Source organism: Rattus norvegicus, chromosome 7 (assembly GCF_021556685.1).
Source record: "Rattus norvegicus strain SHRSP/BbbUtx chromosome 7, alternate assembly SHRSP_T2T, whole genome shotgun sequence".
Lineage (NCBI taxonomy): Eukaryota > Metazoa > Chordata > Mammalia > Rodentia > Muridae > Rattus > Rattus norvegicus.
Genome location: NC_141540.1, coordinates 31,422,699 through 31,446,661, shown reverse-complemented (window position 1 = coordinate 31,446,661; position 23,963 = coordinate 31,422,699). Strand labels below are relative to the sequence as shown.

The following is a 23,963-nucleotide window of genomic DNA, read 5'->3' as shown; positions in this document are numbered from 1 at the left end:
GGACAACAGGGTCATCCAGGTTTTATTGTTCTCCTTATATATCGGAAATCAAGTACGGTTCATATAATTCATAAAGGCCCCGAGCTTTCAGAATGGTGTGTGAGCACTGGTTCCCACTCAGTCACCAGCTCCAAGAGATTTTCCTGTTCTTCAGAGCTTTTGAGGCAGGCCTTGAATCCTCTTCAATCATGAAGGACTTAGACATCGTAACTGAATCCAAGGCTGTTGTATTTGGCCCTTTGGCCCTTTGTCTAGTGTAGCCACTTTTGCAGATAGACCTCTGGGATAGCCCAGTGCAGCTCCTGTGCCAGCATCCATCATGCTTCAGCCGGGCCTTTTATGCCACGAAGATGCTTTCCTGCCTCAAACTTCACAAAACTTTTCTCTCACCCCTTGAAGTCTTCAAAAGACAGTGACAGCAGCGGGGTCTTGTTCTTTTACAGGCTGGAGGGAACACTGTGGTGGTTTGACTTTCTATCTATGCCATGAGACATCACCCAGATAGGAATAAAATCAGCTTTGCTTTCGTATCGTTCATGGGATCGTAGATGAGTATGTTTTTATTTTCAAGGGCTTCCATTTCATCATCACCAACCTGAAGTTTGTAAGGGGGGGCTCAGCCTTCTAACTGGCTTGATTTTTGACATACATTCATCAAGAATCAATCATTTGCATTTTTTGATTGACAGTGAGATGGACAGAGCTGGGGTGGTGGCTCGGCAGTGAAGAGAATGTTCTGTTCTTACATCGAGCCCAGTTCAGGCCCTAGGACCCATACTGGGAGGCTCACAACTGCCTGCAGCTCCAGTCCAAGGGAAGTCATGTTTACGGCTTCATTGGGGACCTGCTAGCCTCTGTAGCTACCTGGACACACACACACACACACACACACACACACACACACACACACTTAAAAATAAATCTGTGAAGCAAGGTAAGTGACATTGGTCTTTCTTCTTGAATTCTTAGAAACAACTACAATAAATCTACCCCATGTCAGTATTTTTGTGTCTCTAGGAATAGGGAAACCTGTGAGGAGAGAGATATGGAAGTGTTTGGTCAGTGGGACAGTGCAAACAGACCCCGTGTGTGTGTGTGTGTGTGTGTGTGTGTGTGTGTGTGTGTGTGTGTGTGTGTGTGTGTGTGTGTTTCAGCACATCTCCCTGTCATATTCACAAATATGACTACAGTTTCCTTAAGGACAGTAACAGTAATAATCACTGATCACTAAGACAGATGTGACTCCATGGTAGGATGTGTCAAAGAGGCTCTGGGTTCAATCTTTAGTACCCCAAAACTGATCACAGACCATCATGAGGAATGCGATAAAAATGTTTGAAATTGATAGAATCACCAAACCATGACCAGATATACAAATGAATTAACATTATGGAGAAAAATTATACCGAAGACATACTAAATATAAGGATTTCTCACAAACATCCAGTATGTTTAAAAATACAGTGTATGAGAGGGAATGGAAAAAGGAAACTGTAGTCATATCTGTGAACTTTTCAATAAAAATTAAAATGTTCAGGAAATAAAAATACAACTCAAAGTATAAAAAAAGCAAAATTCAGTAAAAGTATATTTTTATCTCTAAGTGGTATGTGATACCTAGCATAAATACTGTGCAAATAATTACCGTATTCTATCATTTAAAAAGAATGAAAGTCAGGGTTGGGGATTTAGCTCAGTGGTAGAGCCCCTGGGTTCAGTCCCCAATTCCGAAAAGAAAAGAAAAGAAAAAAAAAATAATGAAAGTCTCTTTATATTCAATAAAAGTATTTTTCCTGTTTTTAGGTTGTAGATTGCTGCATTTTCAGATGCAGAACCCATAGTCTGCTGTACGTCTTTCTTGCAATCGCTTCTTCTTGACAGAGGGGGCTAAGATAGGAGCTGGGGTAGAGGCCACTGTATGTCTTCAGGGCAGCAACCTCCCAGGCTCTGGTGCTTGCAGCCTGGAGTTTTGCTTCAGTCGCTTCTGACTGTCTCACATAGGAACCGGTCGGTCAGCATCCTGGCCAAGTGCAGCCACTAGTGAATTGTCTCCCAGGTTCATTCTTTCCACAGATCTCCTGTTCGTCTCCACTGTTGCGGACAGACGAGAAGGAGGAGAATTAGAAAAACACTTCTGGTTTGGGCTGGTCTGAGGTCAAATATGATTTCTATTATGATAAAAGCATTTGGGACGGTGATAGAATCACCAAAATATGACACGGAGACACAAAGTGAATTCACACTATGGAGAGAATTATGCTAAAAGACTTAATAAATTTAAGGAGTCTCACAAACATCCAGTATTATTTTTTTTTAACTCTGAATTCATTACCTTCTTTTTCGTGACATTTTTTTTAATTTTATTTTTTTTTGGACATTTTATTATTTACATTTCAAATGTTATCCCCTTTCCATCCTCTCTCATCCCCCCTCCCCCTCCCCCTGTGAGGATGCTCCCACTCCCACCCATCCACCTCAACGCCCTACATTGGGGAAAGGACCCTTCACAGGACCAAGGGCTTTCCCTCCTATTGATGCTGGACAATGCCATCCTCTGCTACATATGTGGCTGGGGTCATGGGTCCCTCCATGATACAGATAAAGATGCTTGCAGCTAACCATTGGACTAAGAATAGGGTCCCCAGTAGAGGAGTTAGAGAAAAGACTGAAGGAGCTAAAGGGGTTTGCAACCCCATGGGAAGGACAACAATATCAACCAACCAGACCCTACCAGAGCTCCCAGGGACTAAACATCCAGTATATTAAAAAAAAAAAAATACAGTATATAAGAGGACTTGAAGAAAGGATACCATGATCGGTATGTATAAATTTATAATGTATAAATGCAACCAACTGCAGATTAAAAACAGGAAAAATATTTTTATTAAATATATATAGACTTTCATTATTTTTAAACGACAGAATATAGTAATTATCTGGACAGTATTTATACTAGGTACCATAGGTCATTTAGAAATTAAACAGACGTATGCTTTGCTTTATTGAGTTTTACTTTTTTATAGGTTGCAGATACTGTATGTGCCCAAACTGGTACCTCATAAAAATCTCACACAAGGCACCAGAACTTTTATATTGACTTAGTCTTTTGTTTGTTGTGAGTATGAACTGGATTGATTCATTTAAAACGCAGAAAGATAGTTTCATGACGTGAATATAATTTTGGAGGAGCAATTTCACCCATCACAGGATCTGACATAGGTGACACAGCTGGATCTAGTGGCCTGGGACACTCCAGGATTTAGGGTGACTTTATGCTCACTTGCTCCTCCTCATGCTTCTTAGAGGAAGGGCAGGTTCTAGAAATCCCCCAACTTAACTGAAGCTAGACGGATAGATCTCAGAACTCACGCTGGTCGCCATTTATCTCAACTATTTGTATTCAGCTACAATTTGCTCCTAAAACGAATAACTGTCCCCCACAAAATAACATAACTTTCTTGTATGTGATATCACAAGATCCTGGAGTCTTTTTTTTCTTCTTCTTCTTCAGCCTCTTGACCTGTTTAGACCAGCCCCTGACTGCTGAATTAATCTTCTTGAAAGAGAAAAGCTCAAAATGTCCAAGAGCAATTTATCTTGTCAAGGTGATGGGGTGTGAATATTTATATAATGCTTACCAAGAACCACCGGCACTGTACGTGTGCTTGTAACTTAGCTTTACAGTTCACATCATTGAATCTGCTGTGAAAACCCCACAGTATGGTTACAACTTTGCAGACAGTAAACGGGGGCACAGTGAAGGTATGGCATTTAGACTTGTCTATAGCCATAATAATTAATGTCGTTGTTATTCAAACCCAAGCAACATGGCCCTGGGAGCTAAGTCTTATCACCGGCCTAAGCTGCATTTTTTGAACGGGGCAGATGGCGTGACCATTGAGGCCATTTTATAGACTCCATTCTTAACAAGAACACACGATCACAGAGAGTAGAGATCTCTTTGTCTTTCTAAAGCATATGCTTTTGTTCTGTACGGGCTTTTTATATCTGTGGGGATGAACTCATGAATAATTGATACGTAAGAATCCGCGCTCTCTCTATACATGGAAATGTCCCAAAGTAGAAATGGCTGCCGTCATCACTCTCTGAGAAACAACTGCAGCCAGGCTGGCCCTGGGAAAAAGTTTTAGGAGAAACTGTACACGTTCCTCTCTTACTTAGGGAACGTTTACCAGCTGTGCTTTTAAGGGCACTGTTCACCACACATCATATTTATTGGTTTGCATGTGTTCCAGTTCTTTACCAAACGTGGCTCAAGTTGGCTTCTAAAACTGCCTGAGAGTATTTTAAAAATCAGTAAATTAAGAAAAGTAAATACTAACAAATGTAAGCCATTGGTACACCCATTTCTCCTGTTCTGGTAAGAATACCCTGAATGTCCTTGGAAACACTCTTCCTCTCCCCTATATGTGTTGGGTAGATTGACCCAGAACAGCTTCTGGAATTTGCTGCTGATTTCTGATGGACTCGGTTTCAGACAGATCCAGTCAGAACTTCAGTCAAGCCCTGAGTACTCTAAGCATACAGAGACTGGATAACAGATGCTAAAGCTAGCCTTCTTAAGTCTAACCAATTTTTCTCATAATCCTACCCCTCCTAACTCTTTAAGAATTTTCATTGCCCTTATTTAGCAGGAAGAAGTTGTGAAGAGTTGTCATCCCATCCCTGGGGTTTGGGTGTCTGGTTACAGTTATTTTATCAATTATAGATACATTGTCATGTTATGGGATGTTTGGAAATGGTCATAAGTTTGAACAGAGAGGAAGTAGATAGGATGGATTGCTAATTTTATTCTTAAACAAAGCATTGTATAGCCACAATCTTACATTGGTAGAAATCTTTTTAATTGATACAATTTGAAGTTATAATTTCTTGCATAGCATAGAACATATTTGATACAGATTAAGTTTTTCATTGATATAAATTTTGCATGTTGGCACAAATTTGAAATTAATATAGTTGCTCTTAGATAGGCATTGTGCCTATACAGCTCATTTAAGAATACAAGGTTTAGACCCAGTCCTAATGGCTACTATTACAGTTTGAGATGATGAAGCAATGCAAGTTGAGGGCCAGAGCGCAAACTCATGGTTATATTAGATTCTGACCCCAATTGGGTCTGGGGTAGCAGAGATAAAATACAGATTTTAAAAGTGTTAACTCTGGAATATTGCAGGGGAAAGTGGGTTAGTCACATGCAGTTAGGGAAGAGCCCAACCATTGAGCTAGTTAAGGCTATTAAATGTAAAGGCCGCATGTTCGTGTCTTTCATTTGTTGAATCCAGAGCCCGTAGGCAGGTGCAGAGCACGCCCGTCTGGAGCTCAGAGCGGGTTAACAAATTACCGCTACAATTGACCTTGCGTTCAAATTCAGAAATGGGCCACAAAATGGATAAATCCAAACATTGCCTTATTTCTCCTACACTGATTTTGGAATGGCTAACTAGTATGACTACACTTAGTATAAACTAAAAACAAATTCTCATAGTTATGATGTGAAAATGTTCCTTTTCTTGATTGATTTGATTTATGATTTGGTGGGATGATTGGAACACTAGAAGCTATTTTGCTACCATGAGAGGGGCCCATCTGCTCGTGGATGGCAGCCTTCCTTGTGGAAGTGAGTTTGGTGGCATTGTTTTAGCATCTGAGGATCCCCTGCTCATTTGCTGTGTTGATTAAAATAAGTTGAATTTTCTGTGACTTAGAAACAGAGGGGAGAAAAGACTCTTAATTAAGACACAGATTTAAAACTATCAAAATATGAGACACAAAGCAAGGACAGGATTGGGGTTGATCCACAAAATGCATTTGCACGTTATCAAGTCGTCTCCTGATTTGGCCGTGAAGCATTTTAGCAAACATTAAAACACACGGTTGACTCAGAGTTTACAATGTAGAAAGAATGGTTCTAGGACCCAGAATCTAACAGGAATTCCTTTTATGGACCTTCAGAAAGAAGAATGCATTTGGGAGGCATCATCCTGAAGGCACGATAAGAATTTCTAGCTATTTTCATCTCACAGAAATAGCATGCATGTGATGCGGAAGGTGATCTATTTGTGTACACGTTTTCATGAGAGCCGTAGGATTGAGCTGCACTCACATGGAGCACAGAAAGGAAAAAGAAGACATACCTTGGACAGGAAGGACGGACAGACTCCCCTGCCTAACTCCTTGATTCCATAACTTCAGATACCTCAGACTCAAGACTCTTCTAGGAGCATTCCTAGGGGAGGAGAGGAGTGAACTGAGTGTATGATTTTTCTACACAAAATTCCAGGTTGTCATCAATATCTCAAGCGACGAGTCTACCCCATGGAATCCCAGTGCCAAGACAGCCCACAAACACACACATCAGGAACACCAATATACAGTTTCAGATATCAGGTTCATTTACCCATTGACCTCAACAGAAGGTCTATGTAGATCCCAAACCAGCCAAATCACCAAGACTCCCGGGATAGCTGACTCACAAAAATCTTTCCTTGCTCAATGATTCAGTAAACACTAAAAAAAGACAAGTACTTCTTCAAACACGCAGTCATCGATGGTGGCCTACAACATTTAAATTGTACAGAAACAAATCCCCCAAGGAGCAAGACAAAACACCAGTGTCCTCTACAGAGTAACGGAGCCCTACAGTGGGCTTGACTGGGTGATAGCTGAATTGATAAACCTGCTTGCTGTCTCATACCCTCACCACGAGGACCAAGCTCTCTAGAACTTCCTGGGCTAGATTCAAAGTCAAACATTATAAAGAAGCTCAGTGAGTTTAAAGAGAATGAAGGCAACTATGAAAATTAGTAAAAAAAAAAAAAATCACCAAATTACAAGTCCTACCCAAAGATAAAAACCATAAAATAGAACCCATCAGAAATCCCCCAAACAAAACAAAACAAAACGACACAATCAGTATCTAAATCCCATAGACTGAATAGCAACCTGATCAAACAGAAGAAATGGCGCCACACCTTACTCACTGTGGCACTCAGGAGAGCTGGCCCTGCCCCTCATCTTCCCTGTGGTGGCATGGGCAAGGGAGGGATGACCGCATTCCCACCCCTCAACACCTGTGGCAGGAGGGAAAGCAAGCCCTGGGATCATGAGATCAGGAGAACTGGCTTTGCCCCTCAACGGCTACAGCATTTAGGAGAGCAGGCCCTGCACCTTGCCTGGGCAGCATAGTAGAACTGATCCTGGTGTCATGGAGGCATGTGACTCTGCCCAAGCGTGTGAAAGTAGGAGGACTGGTCCTATTTGCTGACTGCAGCATCAGGTGATCTAGCCCAGGAAGTTCTAGAGAGCTTGGTCCTGGTGGTGAGGGTATGAGACAGCAAGCAGGTTTATCAATTGAGCTACCACCCAGGCACAGATGAGCTGGCCCACCCCCATAGCTACCCCATCAGTGAACTGCTAAAGTGTATGAAGGGACTGCAGATTCGAAGCCCCACGATCTCCATGACACAGGGCAACAATAAGATATCTAAGAGGAGTCCCAGTGAAGATCCAGTATTGATGGTGTAGCAGAGGCCAGAGGCCTTGAACCAGACCAACGAGTCATCGTAATGAACTTTTGTAAGCAAAGCTGTGTGGACAAAAGGGTGTACTATGGGACACACTGTGACACACTACAGCTTCCATAGTGATATTTTGGTTTTGCTTTTTGTTCTCTTTTCTTTTGGAGGGGGTTTTCGAAGGCAGTGGGTGAATATGAAGGAATGGGGAGAGGAGTGGGATTGGGTGTGTGTAGGATTATAACTGGCGCCAGTTGTAGGATTAATGGGGTCCACTCGGCCACAGGGCCCTGACTGCTCAGGAAGGCAGGGAGCGCGGGAAGTTGACCACGCTTACCCCATGCCACCTCCGGGTGGGTGTCTGGCAGAACACCATTCTGGGGGTGGGGGAGCACAGTCTGCGGTTAGGGACACAGTTGAATTGGCTCGGTGGTCCCCGGGCCTGCAAGGAGGCCGGGACTGTCGGGTTTTCAGGCTCCTCTGTAGTGTTCTGGAAGAGCTGAGAACAGAGTAGGGGTCCGAAGGCTGGATTTAGCCCGGGGCAGAGGGGAAAAGAGGGGGATGCTTCCATGGGGAGAGTCCTTGGCTTGATGGTGGCCGGTTTGGTAGCAGCCAGGGCTGGAAGTCCAGGAAGGCTTTCTTTGGGAGATTAGACGGTGGCTCTGTAGGTGAAGACCTTCTCTGTGACTCCTCACGGTGGTTCCAATGAAAAGAGACACTCCATGGTTTTAAAACATTTATTGTCATTGTGGAAAGTGGATGAGTAAAACTGTACCCCACTTCTCAGAGTGGGCCTGAGATTAAAGGTCCTCTGCAGGGAGGAGTATCTGGGAAGGGAAGTTCATTGGCTAAGCCTCCGGGCCTTTAGGTACCTCATTATAATAGGGATCTGTCTTGAGCCTACATGACCTGTGGTTCCTGTTCTTTACCTGTGGAAGGGCGTAGGGCTTAGGGTGTTGCCCTTACATGACTGATGGTCACAAATCTATGGAAGACTGCAGCTAGTGACTGGTCAGGTTTCCTGGCAGTCAGGCGAAACGCATACTGTCCCTTCAGGGTCACCGGGGTCTTAAGCCTCCTCAGCTAGGAACCAGAGCGCCTTTCATGGTCCCACAGGGATGCATGATGTGAAACTCACAAAGAATTAATACAAATTTGAAAAAAGAGAAAGATAAGGTATAACCAAATTGTTCAAAAACAAAGAGAAAAATTAAAAGAAAGAAAAGTATCACTCTAAGGCACTCTGTAGTCTCAGCATAAATCTTATATGGAAGAAAAATGTTTTCATTTTATCATCATTATTATTTTACTTATTCACTTTATATCCTACTCACTGCCCCCCTAGTCACCTCCTCCCACAATCCTTCCCACATTCCCCCTTTTCCTCTGAGTGGGTGGGGCCCCCTTAAGTATCTCCCCATTCCCCCACTTCTGGTCTCTGTGAGGATAAGTGTTTCCTCTCCCACTGAGACTAGACAAGGCAGACCAGCTAGAAGAATATATCCCACGTATAGGCAACACGTTTTGGAATAGCCCCTGCCAGTTTTTCAGGACCAACATGAAGACCTACTATTCACATCTGCTACATATGTGAAGAGAGGCATAGGCTCAGGCAGTGAATGTTCTTTGGTTGGTTCAGTCTCTGAGAGCCCTAAGAGTCCAGTTTAGTTGACTCTGTTGGTCTTCCTGTGGAGTTCCTATCCCTTTGGGGCCTGCAATCCTTCCTCCTATTCTTCTATAAGTTTCCAATCTCCAACCACTGTCTGGCTGTGAGTGTCTGCATCTGTCTAAGTCAACCACTGGGTGGAATCTCTCAGAGGACAGCCATGATAGGCTCTTGACTGCAAGCATAACAGAATATTATTAATAGTGTCAGAGACTGGTGTTCTGAATAAAAAAATGTTTTGATATAGTTAAATTCATGAAGAAAAGAAGACTATCAACCAAAATTACTATACCCAGCAAAAATAGCCTTTGTTTAAATGAAATGGAAAAGACACTCTCAAAAAAAATTAAGAAAATTCATCATTGCCACTTCTGCCTTACTAGAAGTGTCTAAAAAGGCTCTTCAAGTTGAAGCAGAAGATCTTAGTCAGCAACACAGATATCTGTGAGAATAAAACTGTAGGATGTTTCACAAACAGCATTCAAGAACTGAAAAGCGGTGTAACTTCAAAGAGTTCACATGCAAACACCATTCTCAGCTGCCAAGAGCATCCTTGGCTGGTGACTCACTGGGAATCAGTCATCCTAGGCCACATCCCTGCTGAGCTTTAGCCCAAGACTAGTATCTACTGAAGGGTTAAAATGGGAGAGAGTATAGATGCCCAGCTTCAGTTACCTCGGTTTAAAGCAAAGTTAAAGAGCCCATTTTTGAAGCCTGCATTGCCTCATAGAATTGGCTACCTTTGAAGAAAGCCTGTGTAGGATTGGCTACCTTTGAAGCAACCATTTTATGGTCCAGCTTCTCCCCCTGCTCGTTTGCCACCCCCCCCCCCATCTCTGAATAAGTGAATCTCCCAAGAAAATTCCTAGTCACAGTGCTGTCTGCAGCACTCCATCTTGGCGTCTATTTCCAAGAAACTGTAAGACAACTTTTACTTTTCGTCTCTCCTATTTTTGGTTGTGTACCTATCCTTTAATGGCTGAGCCATCCCTCCAGCCCTCACTTTTCATCTCTTAGGGGAATGGAGCGATTTATTTGGGAATGGGAATATTAGAGCTTCTGGGAGAGTACATGAGTCCCATAGCTTCGCAGCACATGGCTGTATTCATGTTATTTCTATCAGAGACTGCAAGCGTTACATTTCAGAGACAAAAAGGGAGTTAGTAAATGACTTCCATTGCTCAAGGAGAGAAACAACTTTATTCTTAGTCATATATAGATGTAGCAACACTGGAAAATGGTTCTTTCTGGGCTTTTAATTCCCCAACCCCTGCAAACATATCATTCTACCAGAAGACAGATACCTTTCAGCTGAGCACTGGAACCTCTCCAGTCGGCCATACAGAAATGCCCAGCTCCTTCCCACAAGACAGAGAGCTGCCAGGTACTGTGTGTCTCTTCTCTTCCATGGAAGCCTTACTCTGTGAGGTGCTGAGGCTAAAGAATTGTGAGCAGAAACAGATTTTAAGAGCAGGTGCATGACTCAGCAGTATCCTTCCTTCCTGTGTAAGGAGAGAGGTTCTGGTAACGCTCAGGTCCCAGGAAGCAAGATTGTGTTGCTGGGAGCCACTAAAGATCTCAGTTACTTGTTAGCAAGACATAGCTGAGACCGGTGCAGACTCTAGCGGGATATTCTGAAATTCTAATTACCATATACAAACCTCTGAGTGACCGCGAAGACTCTTGTCACAAAACGCCTGTTCGATGCCACACTGCTTCATTCACTTATGCTGACATTCTAAGCACATAATACACACCCAGGAGAGAGGGATGCGGAGGGGTACGGAAGGGCGGGTTGAGGGGGGAAGGCTCCAGCCACTGCTGGTAAACAAACACTTCCTAGTACACTTTTCCTATTCATAAAAAGAGGGAAAAAATTCATAAAGCAGCAGCAGTGGATTTAATCTTTCTTAAAAGTGTCTCCGCTTTGAAGATGTTCGTCAGAAGCCCTCTACAAACAAGCTGCGAATTTTTGATTAAACCACTTTTCTTGCTCCCACACCTGAGAGTTGTCTGCGGCCGCTGTACAAAGCAGGGGCCTGCCTTTTCATCTGGACCGGTCCATTGAAACAGCTCCCAGACTCATCCGACGCCCCGTCTTGAATAGCCCCTGTCAGTCCTCCCCACCAATCACCGCATTAAAAAAAAAAAAAATCCAAGAGAAGAGAGATTTTTTTTTTTTTTTGTCATCGGAACTAATAAGCAAGCTTAATAGAGACGGAGGGAAATGCTCACGGTTTCATTTTTTAAACTTGCGTAAACACCCAAGGACAGCTGGCAAAAACCACTTGATCGACTCGAATCTTCAGATGCCGCATCAGGCCAGGATGAAAGGCTTTCCTTTCAGCTGCATGCAGGCCTTATCACCCCGTCCTGTCACTCATACTTCCTTGGCCCACCCCTAAATCCTCCAGGATTTACTGCAGATGTACCAAGCTTGCTGGAAATAATGGTAGAAGCGAAGAGGCTAGTCAGTCATCTCTGGGTGACGGGCGGGTGCAGGGAGGGGGGGTGATTAGCACAAAAGGTGCGCTGGGGTGACAAATAAAGAGGGGGCCTGGTCCGTTGAAGATGCTAGGACTTAGACAAAGCTAACACACTAATGCCACACGGCCCTTTTTATCTGATTACTTCTGGGAACGGTGGCTCCCTACCCGGTCCTCACCCACCCACGTCACCCGTAAAAGACACAGGTTCAGTTGCTTGTTTTGGTGTGCAGTGTACCATGAAATGGTAATCTAGAAAATCGCCACGTCTCTATGAACTACAAAGTGTTTGCACACCCGACAAGAAACAAATTTGAGATCGGCAACGCATTTGTGTTCACATTGTCGACGGAAGAAAGGCTAAACAGAAAAGTGTTAAATGAAGACAAAGAAAGAGAAGGTTGACTTTTTTTTTTTTTTTTTTTTTTTTTGGACTTCAACACAATTTTGTAGACTCATTTTAGGAAAACACTTAGAATAACAAATAGCAATTTCATTCATCACCCACCTTCTTGCAGAAGAAAATGAGTTTTTATTACCCACTTTAATCTTTCCTTTTATTCCCTCCTAAGGGCTCCCCCTCAACCCCCCCACCCCAGTTAAACGTTTGCTCAGTTTGCCTGGCCCCTTAAGCAGGTGGCAGTGCTGGATGCTATGTGATGTAAAATGAGCTCAGAGCTCCTGGTATCAAAACCCCTGCTCTAGAACGGAGAATTAGCCTCCCGAGCCTCATGTCTCATGAGCCTCTCAGTCTGTCTAATCTCCTCATTTTCATAGAAACAAAGTGAAAGTCGCTTTATCAGAGGCTGGACCGACCGCTAACAGTTTAAACCGGACTTGGCCAAGATGAACTGTTCCTTCTGGGGGCCCCTCCTCAGCCTGGGTAAAATGTGGAACTACTTGGTGAGCAATAACCCCCCACCCATCATACCCCTTAACTCCCCACCTCCCCAACCCACCCCATCCCCCACCTCCCCCACCCCCCCCACCTCCCAGCGCATAGCAATTGAGATGCCCTAGATTCGTTTGCAAGAACAAAGCTCCTTGAATCTCAAAGATTCTTTTCTTCATCTTGACATCTAAATTTTATGCAGCGGTGTGTCTTAAATACTGTGCAGCAAGATATATTTTAAATTTCCTAAACCATTGCTAGTTTTCAGTATATTCTTTGGATTTTGTGAGAAACAAACGTCTCTTCACTGAAAGGCCTAGGGAAAAATATATCAGAAAGCAAGACTGCCCCTCTAACTGGGATGTGGTGTGCATACCTACACTCTCAGCACTTGGGAAGCTGAGGCAGGAGGATCACGAGTTCAAGGCAAACCTGTTCTACCTTGTCATATTAATGACAATCAAGCAAAGGTCCCTTCTTTGACCTGAAAACCTTTGCCCACCTGAAGTCTAGCACTGCGTCAAGGTTTTCTTTTTTTTTTTTTTTTCCTTTTTTCTTTTTTTCGGAGCTGGGGACCGAACCCAGGGCCTTGCGCTCGCTAGGCAAGTGCTCTACGACTGAGCTAAATCCCCAACCCCCCAAGGTTTTCAAAGAATAGTTCTGAGAGAATTTTTCATTCCAAAAGTCACCTTACACAGGGTTCTGTGCTGTCTGTTAGTCAACTACCCCGTTTTTTTGTTTCTTTTCTTTTAAAGATTTTATTTATCTTATAAATGTGCCTACACTGTCACTGTCTTCAGACACACCAGAAGAGGGCATCAGATCCTATTACAGATGGCTGTGAGCCACCATGTGGTTGCTGGGAATTGAACTCAGGTCCTCTGGAAGAGCAGTCAGTGCTCTTAACCACTGATCCATCCCTCCAGCTCCCAACCACCCACTTCTTACACACCGAACCAGTCCTTGTTTTCCCACGTCACACACAAGGCCATCAACCCTTCAGGCCAGGCTTGACCCCTCAATTGCTACCACCTTCTATACGTGGGTGGAAAGAACTGTTTCTCCGCTTTAATTCTCTGCTCTTACCCTCCGAAGAGCGACTTTGCTTATTTAATTATATTTTATTCTTATTCAAATCCCTCACACACATGGTAACATACAAGTAACGGGACAAGCGTGTTTAGAGGAACAGTGCTGGCTCTCTGCATGGCTGCTCTCAGCTGGTTCTTTAAAGATAGCTGTTAGGAGCAAATGCCTTTAATCCCAGCACTTGGGAGGCAGAGGCAAGCAGATCTCTGTGAATTCAAGGCCGTCCTGGTCTACAAAACAAGTTCTAGGACAGCCAAGGTTGTTACAGAGAGAGAGTCTACCTCAAGATAACAAATAAAAAAGATAGCTATTGGACCCTTAGCTATTTCTTCCATATTCTGCAACACAAGCCTCTCCTTCCTATTGCCTTCTCAATTAGAAAGAAAATAATTTATAAAGTATAGTTACACCGATTTTGGGGGTAAGCATGTGTCCAATATTCACATTTTTGAACAAGGGTATTGAAGTACTATCAATCTTTGGTGACTCAAGACAGTAGTTATAACTATATTTCCTCCTGTTTACCCGTTATCTCCAGCCCAGTTCATTTAAAAATAAACAGTTTTTATTTCTATATTCATTTTCTTTCCCAATTCATGGATTAAACTGCAGATCAGTCCTCAATACTCTTCCAGATGTAGCCAGATGCCTTGGTTTTCTGTCCTGCCGGCTTCCCCATCACCCAGAAGCTGTTTTCCTCTTTCATTCTGCAAAGCCAATGTCCGGAACTGGTTATGGCTGTTAACCAAGAAGTATCTTTGCCTCTTGTAAAACATACATACCAAGTCACAGAGCTCATTCTTCTGTTATGTCCTCATCTAACTGTAACATACTCTCTAAAAAAAAAAAAAAAAAAAAAAAAAAAAAAAAAAAAAAAAAAAAATCCCAAAACAACAATCACACAGGAAACTGTATATCTGTAGATTCTAACTGAAAATGTCTACCAACTAACAATTAACATCTAGCGACCTTTCTCCCTGTAAAGGACTCGAGCTGAGCATAGCCCCCTCCCCCTTTGGCTCCATCCCTCCCCCATTTAACCCTATTTTCCCCCCTAAAGCTTTTTTGCCTATGTGGTAACATAATTAGAATTTTGGAAGCATCCCTCTAATATTACATCTTAATTTATGAAATATATGGCTCACATCTCAGGTTTCTGTGTCTCTCAGATGAGTTATTCTAGAAGACAGTAACTTGAAGGGGACCTTGTACCGAGAAGTGAAAATCTAAGTCCTGCCATTAACCCCTGGAATAGCAGGAGAGCCAGTTCTCCACCTTTGAGAGTCACAAGGCTAAGACTTAAGAATCACAGTTCCCTAAGGCGGCCCTACAAGTCCTTTGAAGGCTTATGAGTAGAGACATCTCTGATAATCCACTGTTCAGATGCTGACCTTTAGAAACAGCAGGAGATAATAATAGAAGTGAAATTTTAAAGCAGCTGTGTTTTAAGAGTAAGAGTGTCCAAGTTTGGTCTCCCATGGCTGTTAATAAACACGAACCGAAAACAAATTTGACTTAGAGGTTTACATGAAGCAGAGACTGTGGAATGGAGTACACTGACTTGGTCTTGGGTTCATGTTCTTCCTTATACAACGCAGGCCCAGGATGACACCATTCACAGTGGGCCAGGTCCTCCTGCATCAGTCAGCAGTCACAAACATGCCCCCACAGACGTACTCAATGGTCAATCTGATTGAAGGAATTCTCCAATGAAAGTTCCTTTTTCCCAGGTGTGTCAAGTTGACCAGGACAATAGGTTACATGGTAACAAAGCTGACCAGGACAATAGGTTACACAGTAACAAAGCCGACCAGGACAATAGGTTACATGTTAACAAAGCTGACCAGGACAATAGGTCGCACAGCAGTTGGTGACTATGCATGGTCAGCTGCGGGTTTTATATTTTTCTTAATCTTATCTCGCTCCTTTGCTTCCCTGACATTTTCTCTTGAAGAATAATTTGTTAATTCATTTAAGAGACCTTCGCCTAACCCAGTGTTACAACGACTTTCTTCTACAAAGCTGTTCAAAAGTTTGGCTGTTATAGCTCTCATAATTATTTGGTTCATATTTAAATGAAAATTTCTGACAAGATGAGTAACATTTTTCTTTTTTTTTCTATAATTGTAGTCACATATAACATTTTCTTATCATGAATGTCTTTAAATATTTGACTGTATCGTATAGGTCTCCTCCTCAACTTCATTACGCTCTGTATATCTGTATGTGATTTGTGCGATTTAATCTGGGGACCTTGATGTCTTGATTGTTGTAGTTTTTAGTAGCATATGCATTAATTTTATCACTGCTGTAACACATTAACAAATGCCTGATGAAAGCAAGCGAGGAGGAAGCGTTTTGGCTCCCTGTTCCAGGGTACACTCTGTCAGAACATTGACAGCAGCCCTTAGCTATACCAAGAAGGGGGTCCCCCCACATGATTTCCATTATTCTCAACAGGAGTCATGGTGCTGTCCTCTGATCACTTGTGCCAAAGGGTAACAGCATGGGTATTCATCATGGGTAAGTTGATATCAAAAGGCTCACATTCTTTTGTGTAGGAAAATATTGTTCTTTGATAAGTCAAGAGTCATGATGATGACATTTTCTGTTTTCTTTAACCTCCTCTTTTCTGCTATCATGTTGTATAGTGATACTACCCATATTCGGGGTGAGGCTTCTCAGAGTTAAACATCTCTGAAAACCCCTTAAGAGAGAGAAACACTCCTTGGAGACACTAACTCTGGTAAAGTAGACATCAAGGTTAATTATCACGTGTTGACCTTGAAATCAAATAACACAAAATCTTTTTTTTTATCTTTATTAACTTGAGTATTTTTTATTTACATTTCGATTGTTATTCCCCTTCCCGGTTTCAGGGTCAACATCCCCCTAGCCCCTCCCCCCTCCCCTTCTATATGGGTATTCCCTTCCCCATCCTCCCCCCATTACCACCCTCCCCCCCCCACCAGTCTAGTTCACTGGGGGTTCAGTCTTAGCAGGACCCAGGGCTTCCCCTTCCACTGGTGCCCTTACTAGGCTATTCATTGCTACCTATGAGGTCAGAGTCCAGGGTCAGTCCATGTATAGTCTTTGGGTAGTGGCTTAGTCCCTGGAAGCTCTGGTTGGTTGGCATTGTTGTTTATATGGGGTCTCAAGCCCCTTCAAGCTCTTCCAGTCCTTTCTCTGGTTCCTTCAATGGGGGTCCCGTACTTAGTTCAGTGGTTTGCTGCTGGCATTCACCTATGTAAACACAAAATTTCTAAGTTCACCCTTTCTCTGAATTTTTTGTTGTTGTTGTTGGAGATGAGGATATTCTAGGCACTGTGGTTTTATTGTGCATCTTAGAATCAGTCCATCAGTTATATATTTTAAAATCAATCTAGAAGTATAATTTGTGTTTTAAAAATAGTTCTATTATGTTTTATTATTTAAAACGAATTTTAATTCTAAATGTATATAACCACGACAGGATTGTATTGTTTAAATTTTCATTTTATTTTAGTTTTATTTATGTGTATCTATGTGTGTGTGAGTGGGTGTCCACAGAGACTAAAAGAGGGTGTCAGGTCCACTAGAGCTGAAGTAACATGTGTTTAGGAGCAACCTGGTGTAGGTTCTAAGACCTGAACTTAGGTTATCTATAAGAACAGTATGTGCTCTAAGCTTCTGAGCCATCACTCCAGCCCCTGGATTGTATTTAATGTAAATATCAGCTTAGATAGTGCCACCTTAACCACTTGGGGTCTTTCAACTCATAAACATGATATATCTCTCCATTTTGCTGATCATCAATTTCCTTTTATAATAGCTTACATGCTAAAATATACAAATTAAAAAGCAAGAGTCGTTTGACCTTATCATTTTTATAAATGTTACTTTAATAACATTACCCACCCAAATGAGAAATTATTCATTAATATTCCTTAATACCATCAAATATCGGTGAAGGAGTCAAATATATTTGCTTTGAAAATGCACTTCTGTATTTCAGGGCTTATTTTCTTCAACTTGGGCTCAAAGAAGTTCATGCAATGCCATTGATAGTTCCAATTTTTAGTTTATATGCTTTTCATCTTTAAAACGTCTAAAGTTTATTTTAGTGTGCCGGTGTGCATACACACGCATGCGTTGTGTGTGCATGCGTGTGTGCACATGGATTGCACAGAGCTGATGGAGAAATCAAAGGACAGTTTTCTCTTTTCTTCCATCATGTGAGTCCTGGGAATAGAACTCAGAGTCTCAGGTCTCAGGCTTGGTGTCAAGTGCTTTTACTCACTGAAGAATCTTGATGGCCTTCTTCTTCCCCCTCTCCTTCCTCCTCTCCTTCCTCCTCCTCCTCCTCCACCTCTTCTTCCTCTTCCTCCTCTTCCTCTTCCTCTTCTTCTTCCTCTTCCTCTTCTTCATCTTCTTCCTCTTCCTCTTCTTCTTCCTCTTCCTCTTCTTCTTCCTCTTCTTCCTCTTCCTCTTCCTCTTCTTCATTTTCTTCTTCTTCTTCTTCTTCTTCTTCTTCTTCTTCTTCTTCTTCTTCTTCTTCTTCTTCTTCTTCTTCTTCTTCTTCTTCCTCCCCCTCCTCCTCTTTCTCCTCCTCCCCTTCTTCTTCTTCTTCTTCTTCTTCTTCTTCTTCTTCTTCTTCTTCTTCTTCTTCTTCTTCTTCTTCTTCTTCTTCTTCTTCTTCTTCTTCTTCTTCTCCCCCTCCTCCTCCTCCTTCTCCTCCTCCCCTTCTTCTTCTTCTTCTTCTTCTTCTTCTTCTTCTTCTTCTTCTTCTTCTTCTTCTTCTTCTTCTTCTTCTTCTTCTTCCTCCCCCTCCTCCTCTTTCTCCTCCTCCCCTTCTTCTTCTTCTTCTTCTTCTTCTTCTTCTTCTTCTTCTTCTTCTTCTTCTTCTTCTTCTTCTTCTTCTTCTTCTTCTTCTTCCTCCCCCTCCTCCTCCTCCTTCTCCTCCTTCCCTTCCTCTTCTTCTTCTTCTTCTTCTTCTTTTTCTTCTTCCTCCCCCTCCTCCTCCTCCTTCTCCTCCTTCCCTTCCTCTTCTTCTTCTTCTTCTTCTTCTTCTTCTTCTTCTTCTTCTTCTTCTTCTTCTTCTTCTTCTTCTTCTTCTTCTTCTTCTTCTTCCTCCCCCTCCTCCTCCTCCTTCTCCTCCTCCCCTTCTTCTTCTTCTTCTTCTTCTTCTTCTTCTTCTTCTTCTTCTTCTTCTTCTTCTTCTTCTTCTTCTTCTTCTTCTTCTTCTCCTTCTATTCTCCTCCTCCTCCTCTCCTTCCTCTCTTCTTCTCCTTCACTTACTATGTGAAAGGGCACAGGGATGGCAATCAGAGGGACAGTTTCTAGGGGCAGGTTCTCTCTTCCACCACGTGATTCCAGAGCCTGAACTCAGATTGCAGGGTTCTCTGGCAGGTGCCTTTAGCCACTAAGCCATGCTGACACTCTTCTTTGTCCTCTTGCCGTATTTTAATATTGTCCATGAAACAAAACAAAACATTTGTTCTATAATAGAGTAAACCTTCTGCATGTCGGTGACTGCGTCCCTCAAGTGTGGTTCCACACATTGTCGAATGTTCGGTAAAGTGGTTCACCTAGTGAAGACTCAGCATTATGGGATGGGAGGCTGAGGAGAGCAATCAGAAGGGTCGTGATGGAGGTCCAGGTGTTTCTTCTAATGGAATGTGAGTGGCCATCGTTATCTCTATCCACCGAACCATTAAGGCAGGGAGTTAATGCTGTCATTCCATCCCCATTTACTAGCTGAAATATATCTGTAAAAGCAATATTTGCCCTTACTACCTATTTGTGTATCCTGAAGCAAGGCATATATGGTTTCTGTAACACTCTTCCTGAACTAGACAGTAAACATCTGCCCTCAGACACCATCCCGCATCTCTGATTATTTAGTGCTCTGCAAAATACAATATTATTTAGTGCTCTACAAATATATAATATTTGTGAAAATATGTGTCATCTATCCATACAAAATATACACACATAGGCATATATATGCATCTTTATTAAGTTCATGTATAAACTTAAATGGTTATGATTAAGAATAACCAACAACAGGCTGTAGAAACTTAGAAGGTTTTTACCAAACCTCAGGTGAGTAGCACAATTTGGCCACAATCAAAGGCAGTGTTGATCAAATATTCCTGAAGCAAGAAGAAGGCACGCTCACTAGCCTTTCTAGAACGAATTCTATTTTGCTGACATTGAAGAAGCCCCAACACATATCCACATACATACATGCTTTAAACATGCAAGCTTCCTTTGAGTCTATGAATGCCTGTTCCATAGCAATTCAAGCCCTACTACAAGCTAATGGAGTTGTAGCAACTTGCTTAAACTTCCTCCAGTAAGAAAATTTAAAAAGGTCTCTGAGAGATTCTAAATAAGGAAGTCTTGAATGGATTCTGGTAACGGATCCCCAGGGGTCCAATTCTGGTTCTGCCAGGATTGTTCACTCGAGTGAGGATCAGTAATTGTCTGAGTTTGGTGTAGTCTCCTGTGACATGGGATGATAGTATCCTGCCTAGTGTTTAAGGAAAACAATAGCTCAGTCTGTGGCTGATGTGAGCTCAAAAAAGGTGACCCTATCTATTTAACAAACCAAAATGATTCATTGTTGAAGTTTTTCGACCTGAGAAACAAGATTGTTACTGTTAACCTGAGGAAGAAGATCACTGATAGAACGCATCTTGCTCTGTAAAAACGTCCATCCTCCAGGCAACTTATGTCAGAACAGGGTGTTCCCACTGGTTCAGGATGCTAGAATTAATGAATGATTACATGATTGCAGACAGGAACCTAGTGTAATGGACCCCATGAAAAACCCCAAGGGATAATCTGCTACCTCCTTTGCATAATTCATTTACAGGCCACACCCAGATCCTAAGCCTTGGTCTCTGACTTCACTATTATCTTTCTCAGACCAAACTTATCAAGAAAACATTCTCCCCTCTACACATGGCTACACCTTGTCTTCCTAGGTTTAATCTACCCGGTCAACATTCTTGTAAACCAAAAATTCTTCCTAAAATTCTAAAGGATGCATAGCAACGTTTATTTAATTCAGCAAAATGAGTCTTTTCTTTTTTTTTCATAATTTATTTTTTTTATTCACATTACATCCCAATCACAGCCCCTTCCCTTCTCTCCTCTCATTCCTGCCCTTACAAACCCTTCCCCAGACTACTCCCTTCCATTCTCCTCAGAGAAAGGAATGTTCTCCCCTTTGGATATCACCCCACACTTGTACATCTAGTCCCAGAAGAACTAAGCACATTCTCTCCCAACTGAGGCCCAACCAGGCAGTCCAGGTAGGGGGGGAAGAAGATCCAAGGGCAGGGAACTAAGTCAGAGATAGCCCTTGCTCCAAATGTTAGGAGACCCATATGAAGAGCAAGCTGCATATCTGCTACAAATGTGTGTGTGTGTGTGTGTGTGTGTGTGTGTGTGTGTGTGTGTGTGTGTATGGTGGGGAAAGCCTAGGTCCAGCCCCTGCATGCTCTTTGGTTGGTAGTTCAGTCTCTGCTCCATGGGCCCATGTTGACTTCTCCAGTCTTCCTATGCTGTCCTGGATCCCTCTGACTCACTGAATTCTATCCTCCACTCTTCCAAAGACTCCCCAAGCACTGCCTGATGTTTGGCTGTGGGTCTCTACATCTGTTTCCACCGCTGCTAGATAAAGCCTTTCAAGAGAAAATTATGCGAGGTTTCTGTCTGCAAGCATAGCAGAGTATCTATAATAGGTATCAAGGGTTGGCTCTCTCCAACCCTTGGTGGATGGAATGGGTCTCAGGTTGGGCCAGTCATTGGTTGGCCATCCCCTCAGTTTCTGTTACCTCTTTATCCCTGAGCATCTTGTAGGCAGGACAGATTTTGGGTTGGAGTTTTCTGTGGGTACAATGCTGTTCCCCTCCCTCCACTGTAAACCCTACCCTATAGGAGGTGGGCACTTCAGTCACTATACCCTCTGCTGGTAGGAATCTCAGCTAAGGTCACCCCCATAGACTCCCTGTAGCATCTCCCATTCCCAGTCACCAGTTAGTCCCAGAGATGCTCTTCCCACCACCGCCACCGATTTCCATTCTCACTCCTGGCCTTCTCTTGCCACTCTCTCCCCAACCTGACCATTTCCATACCTCTCCTCACCCCCTCTCCCACCCAGCTCCCTCTCTCTACCCACCTCCGATGACTAGTTTGTTTCCCCTTCTGAGTGAGATTCACACACAGCAGGATGAGTCTTAATAAATATTTTTTTGCATGGAGCAGAGTGTACTAATTTTTCCCTAAAATGAGAGACAAAATTTCAGTGGAGGGAAATAAATACTTCTCGGGCTCTGACTTGTGTCAAAAGATTGCTCTAGGTTTTTTTTTTCTTACCACACTAACACAAATATTGGTGCTTGCATCGGTATTGACACTTTTCCAGGCACCAACTCTAATAGCACGGCTAATATACAATATTCCCTATACAGATACACATATACTGAGGTTGTAGTGTCTCGTTCGGAGTTTATCCCACTTGGAGGGATTGATGATAAACTCACTTCTGTTCCCTTCCCCAACCTCACTGATTATGGACGGTGCACTGCTCTCAGTGGAGAAGGAATAGGTAACTTAAAGGTGGAAAGGCAACAGCCACTGATCCCTTAAAGGGTTAGCTCTCTTAAAGAGTGCCCTTCAGATATATTTGTCTCTCAAACACTACACACAGAAGGCACGGCCCTGGATAAAAATGTCTGCTTGGCAGCGCAGGGGACCCTAAAGGTCTGAATCGGAGGGTTGGTAATCCAGATGGCAGCCATACCTCAAGCAGCCTTTCTCCACACACTGTGCACCTGGTGTTACCATGTTCCCTCTTGGGCAGGATGACTTGAAATGTCTAGAGCACGGAATAGCAAGGGGAAATACGGGATTTTTGAACACTCCCTTACTTGAAAGGAGGCTGACCATGAGTTTCCTTCCACCTTTTGTTAGAAGGCAGTAAGGTTGAGATGGCCCCTGCTTTAAAGAAGACAGCAAAGCTCATTTCCACACACCGTGTCTCCCACATCCTCTGGACAAACAGTGATGAATTGGCTTCTCCTCAATGGAGAGCCCCCCTGCTTTTATTGAAATGCACAGATGGGCCCTGCGTGATAAGCAGGGACTCACTGGGCACTGGTAAAACACCAATGAGAGCAAACCAGATGACCTCCTGTTTCTTCTTCCCTCCAATGAGAACCTTTGCTCTAGCTTAACTGCAGTGTGGTTCCCGTAGAGAGCCAAAGTCACAGACCCTGTCAAGTCTCCCAAAGACCAAGCAAAATGTCTTCCACACTCAACTCAGACCTTTTCTAGGTTAGTGGAAATTTAAACCTCTCAACCCAGAGGCATGCTGGAAGTACTCGATATTTGGAAAGCTGCTCCCAGCCAAATTGGCTGTAATTGTCTTTCTGCTGCCACTGCCCTCTCCAGAATGTGTCACACATCACTGGGCATCACTTCATGTGTGAAAGTGGTCAGCCTTCATTAGCTCTTCATTGTCTGTGGAACATAAACCAGAACTAAGAATGCTGGGAAATGGCTCTCTTGGAGAAAGTTCTGGATATTCTTGTCTGTCTGCCTCTGCCTCTGCATCTGCCTCTGCCTCTGCCTCTGCCTCTGTCTTGTCTCTTTTCTTCTTCTCCTTCTCCTTCTCCTTCTCCTTCTCCTTCTCCTTCTCCTTCTCCTTCTTCTTCTCTCTCTCTCTCTCTCTCTCTCTCTCCCTCCCTATTTTTGTCTCTCTGTCCTGCCCCCCTTTCTACATGTATATCTCTGTCTCTGTCTCTCTTTCTCTCTCCCTCTCCCCTCTGTTTCTCTTCTCTCTGTCTGTCTCTCTGTCTTGCCTGTATATTTGTGTCTCTGTCTCTGTCTCTGTCCCTCTCCCCCTTTATCACAGCCTTTCCTAGGCTCTAGACTATTGCCATCTCTCTTGGTTGTTCACAATGACTGGATATTAAAAGTCTTCACAGACAGACTCTTCCTTGGCCCGAGTAAGGCGTTCATTACTCACATCCTCTCTACCAAAGCTCCCATAGCGCCAAGTGTAACCCCTGAAATTCTAGTGCTTTCGTCCACCACACCACTCACTTAAATATTTAACCACCTTTAAACGTCCTTTCTTCTCTCTCTAGAATGTACTGGCCAGGGAAAATACTGAAACTGCTTTTAGCCACAGATAGCTAAGTGGCTAAACACGTGCCGGGCACTCAAACTGATGTTGACAGTACCCGCTGTGGATGTTCTTTGATTGCCTGATGTTGAGTAAAGGGATTGAAACCGGA

At 43.0% G+C, this 23,963-nt stretch overlaps 1 long non-coding RNA gene across 4 annotated transcripts in view; it reads right to left on the bottom strand.

Annotated features, from left to right (window-relative positions):
- Nucleotides 1-1,559: 1,559 nt before the first annotated feature.
- Nucleotides 1,560-23,963, bottom strand: part of LOC148004602 (uncharacterized) — a 38,968-nt gene continuing 16,564 nt past the window's right edge. For 2 of the 4 annotated variants that reach the window (XR_015624565.1, XR_015624566.1), the window contains 3 exons: nucleotides 10,509-10,641; nucleotides 6,159-6,250; nucleotides 1,560-2,091 (listed from right to left, as the gene is read on the bottom strand). This is a non-coding gene — a long non-coding RNA (uncharacterized LOC148004602). Of the gene's footprint in view, nucleotides 2,092-6,158; nucleotides 6,251-10,508; nucleotides 10,642-11,439; nucleotides 11,583-16,496; nucleotides 16,915-23,963 lie in introns of those variants that run through there. The other 2 variants (XR_015624568.1, XR_015624567.1) reach the window with 2 other exon arrangements.